Genomic DNA, 4,629 nt, shown 5'->3' with positions numbered 1-4,629 from the left:
TATTTATTTTTTTTCAACGTTTATTTATTTTTGGGACAGAGAGAGACAGAGCATGAACAGGGGAGGGGCAGAGAGAGAGGGAGACACAGAATCGGAAACAGGCTCCAGGCTCTGAGCCATCAGCCCAGAGCCGACGCAGGGCTCGAACTCACGGACAGCGAGATCGTGACCTGGCTGAAGTCGGACGCTTAACCGACTGCGCCACCCAGGCGCCCCATGTCTTATTTATTTTTGAGAGAGCTCAAGAGGGGAAGGGGCAGAGAAAGAGGGGACAGAGGATGTGAAGCAGATTCTGTGCTGACAGCAGCAAGCCCAATGTGGGGCTTGAACTGACGAACCGGGAGATCATGACTTGTACTGAAGTCGGATGCTCAACTGACTGAGCCACCCAGGTTCCCCTGAAGATTTTTAAATGTATTGCAAAGTAATGGAATAGAAGCCAATACCATTGGAGGTAGGTTTTTGTTGTGGTGGTTGTTTTTTGCCCACTAGGCTGCAACTCACTTGAGTGGATTGACCAAATCAAGCTTTAGCATAGTCCTAGGGCGATAAGGCCCATAGCATCAAAGAGGGGTAACTTGTGGAGCCTGGAAAAATTATTGGTAGACTGAATTTATATTATTTAACCTTATGTACATAGTAGATGAAAAACTGTAAATATTTTAAAGTAGAAACATTAATGCATGTTTATTTTAAGGGATCATTTTTCCTGTTTTTGCAACTGCACGACATTATCTAGAAGTAAATTTTGTAGCTTTGTAATTTTTGAGGACCTATAAGTTGTCTAGCTCTACAGAAAGCACAGTAAATTAAAAACACAAAGCACAAACTTGCCAACTTATGACAAAAAGATGTTTTTGAAATACCATTTGTGAAGTGTGTGCTCAGTTCAAGCCACACACTAGCTTTCCCTCAGTTTCTGTAATATCAAATAAGTTCCACTATATGTTTTGATTTACCATGAAAGTTAAGTGTCACATTTTAGGCAACAAAAATTATTAAAGTCTGACAGCTGGCAAATTATGCTAACATCTGGTAACAAATTATTTTTGACAGTTCGATAGTATCCATCTTATTGCATAGCTATTAATATTATAAAGAGCAAAATGCAAAAATTATAGCACTTGACTAACATATTCCCTGAAGTGATAGAAGGAATGCACTGTTTATCTTAATGTGTAAGAAATGTCATCTTTTCACATCTGAGGTTTGAAGTAGATTGGAACCGAGTAACTACAAACATGGATGGCATCACTCAGTGCCACAGGCCAAAAAGAGAATTGAAAACTTCTGAATTTGAGATAACATGATAGTGTATTTACCTTATGTGGGAGGAATAGATAAAACAATGAAAATTGATCATAGACAATTAGAATAACGATAAAATGACTTTACATAGGTAACCATCATTCATCTAGTGCTATGTCACTTTCTTGGGTAAGTTGGTTAATTATGAAGAGTACAATTTCTAACTGGCACTTTAACAAGTAAGCTCTAGAATCTGGATAGTTGATTAATGTCCGAATCAAATTCTTGGTGTTGGATTATGGATGCTATTTACTGTCATTGATCTTTTTAAAGGACAAAGGGAATTAATCTTCCAGCTTTTATTTCTACAGTGATGGTTTAAGTTACTTTCATTCATTTATAAGTATTAACCAAAAAAAAAAATCATAAAATGTATAAAGGTAGACTTTTGGGATGCCCGGGTGGCTCAGTCGGTTGGACGTTGGACTTCGGCTCAGACCATGATCTCATGGCACGTGGGTTCGAGCCCCACGTCGGGCTCTGTGATGACAGCTTAGAGCCTGGAACCTGATTCAGATTCTGTGTCTCCCCCTCTCTCTCTGCTCCTTCCCTTGTCACACTGTCTCAAAAATTCACAAACATAAAAAAATATACAAACATATACAAACATAAAATATACAAACATAATAAAAAGTTTAAAATTTTAACCAAAACATAAATTGTTATCCATAAAGATAAAAGCTGACTTGGGACATGTACATCTGGATTGCAGTTCTGGCTTGGTGTTGTGTAAATCACTGTCTCTCCATGGGCACGATTTACATTTAAGCCATTTCTAGCTCCGAAAATGCATCTCTTCATAACTTCTTAACTCTATCTAAATTAGAAATTGTAGTCAACCATGAATTAATTTATTTTATTTTTTTTTAAATATTTTTTTTCAACATTTATTTATTTTTGGGACAGAGAGAGACAGAGCATGAACAGGGGAGGGGCAGAGAGAGAGGGAGACACAGAATCAGAAACAGGCTCCAGGCTCTGAGCCATCAGCCCAGAGCCTGACGCGGGGCTCGAACTCACGGACCGCGAGATCGTGACCTGGCTGAAGTCGGACGCTGAACCGACTGCGCCACCCAGGCGCCCCATGAATTAATTTATTTAACTGGCTAAATGATAAAATAAGTATAGAGAAACTTATACTGACTTATATTTATGTGGGTATGTATGTCTCAATCATCAAGATCACATAATTGAGCAAAAACATTGGCATCTCTGTGTTTTAATATAGGTGACAATTTTAAGGAAAAAACAGTACCAAAGTTAACATATATTAAGATAAGAGTTTTCTATCTTGATGAGAAGTCCCAGATATAAAGCAACATTTCTAAAATGATATCAGAAAAATTATATTATGCATAGATACATTTTAGGAAGATCCTGTGTTTTGTTTCATGGTTGCATGTTAGACTGAGGAGTTGAAGATTCTAAAAATAATCGAAGGCTGAGAATTCATTTGCTTTACCACATTCATAGATAATTTATGGATGGTTTTGCACTTCTCTAACACCCAAGCCTCAATTCACTTTCAAATACACGAAGTGTCATTTGAAGTATACAGTGGGCTCTTAATGAAATTCGCTAGGTCTTATCTTTTAAATGTTTCAGATTCATATTTTAAACTTGGTAAGAGTACCAGAGTAACCTTCATACATTTTCATAGTCTATGAGCTGAACTAAAACTACATGATTTAAAAAAAAAAAAAGAATTTAAGTTCAAACCATATTGCTTTATTACAACAGATACTTGTGTCCTCTATCAAATGCCTTATGAAAAATACCATATTTTCACTTTTTGCAATTTTAGCAAGAGATGTTCATTTGAGAGTAAATGTCATTTTGTTAGTCATAGTTTCTCATTGTCTGTACTTGTAATTCTTTGTTTTTTCTCTTTTTTGAAAAATTTAAGATCTATAGAAGATAGATTAAAAGGAAATACAGTTGAACCTTAAACCACTCAAGTTTGAACTCTGTAGGTCTGCTTATACATGGATTTTTTATAGTACAATACCACAAAAATATTTTCTCTTCCTTAGTATCATCTTAATAACATTTTCTTTTCTCTAGCTACTTTATTGTAAGAATACAGTATATAACATTAACCCATACAGAATATGGGTTAATCGCCTGTTTATGCTATTGGTGAGGCTTCTGGTCAACAAACAGTAGGTTATTAGTAGTCAGGTTCTGGGGGACTCAAAAGTTAAACAGGGATTTTTGACTGAATAGGAGTCAGTGTCTTTAACCCCTGTGTTGTTGAAGGGTTAGCTGTATACTGATTATCTGTTTAAAAGTTAGATTAATGGTGTAATAAATATTCAAATTTGACTACTATATCCTGAAAATACACTTGATCTTAGCCAAAAGGCCGAGAAGCGATATATATCCTGAAAATAAACATCAGTCTTTGGGTCCGTGAAGTTAGTTTTACGTAATAAGAAATTACATTTAGATTGATTGGTAATGTAGAATAGCATCCCCTGTCTCTGAAAATTTTCATCTTTGAGTTATGAGGTCACTAAATGAAGTTGCTCACTGTTGGGAAGCCCTGTTGCCTCCAACGTATGTGCAGTGGGCACAGATCATTGGGATAGAGAAACCTCATCGTTTGCTTTAGAGAAGTTAGCAACCCTGATGAAGACTTGGTTATTGCCCTCCTTACACAGGCTCAGGATTTTCGCTTGCTTGGCTCTGCTTTCACCTTTGCTTCTGGCTTGATACATTAAAAAAAGGAGGCAAAGAGGATCACTGAGAAGCTGGGGTTCTATCGCCACTGCCACATCAATAGTGGAGGTGGTGTGTTATGGAAACGTGGAGGATGGATTGTGTCATTGGCCCAAGTCTTCGTCCTTTCCTATATTCAAACACATTGCCATGTAACTTTTAATTTGTCCAAGTTAAAGATCTTTATTATTCATTGGTGCCTGCCCCTTGGCATTGGGCTTTGCCATGTGACTTGCTTAAAGAAAGACAGATGTGAGAGTGAGCCAGTTTTGTATCAACACCGTAAAAGACTTTTTGTGCCACCACTTGCTTGGCTTCAGCTCTGTCATCTTGATGAGGAAAACATGCCCAGGACAGCCCGCTAGTTGAGGAAAAGGAGTGAACATGTGGTGCACACCCCCTTCCCCCAGCTAAGCTGCTGCAGCCCAAACCAGCCTATATATAATATAAGCAAACACTTCTTTCTGCTTGCTGCTGAGATTTTTGTCCTTATGATACGTTCCTTTTTATCTTTAGCAACATTCCTGGTTTTAAATTATATTTTGTCTGATTTGAGTGTCAGAGCCCCTCCACTTTACTGTGATGCTGTGGGTATGATCT

General features: G+C 37.4%; 1 pseudogene; it reads right to left on the bottom strand.

Annotated features, from left to right (window-relative positions):
- Window positions 1–3,563: 3,563 nt before the first annotated feature.
- On the bottom strand, window positions 3,564–3,685 carry LOC121041408 (uncharacterized; annotated as a pseudogene).
- Window positions 3,686–4,629: the final 944 nt, after the last annotated feature.

Source organism: Herpailurus yagouaroundi, unplaced genomic scaffold (genome assembly GCF_014898765.1).
Source record: "Herpailurus yagouaroundi ecotype Mexico unplaced genomic scaffold, PumYag 183, whole genome shotgun sequence".
Classification (NCBI taxonomy): Eukaryota; Metazoa; Chordata; class Mammalia; order Carnivora; family Felidae; genus Herpailurus; species Herpailurus yagouaroundi.
This window is presented reverse-complemented; position numbering and strand designations above follow the sequence as displayed.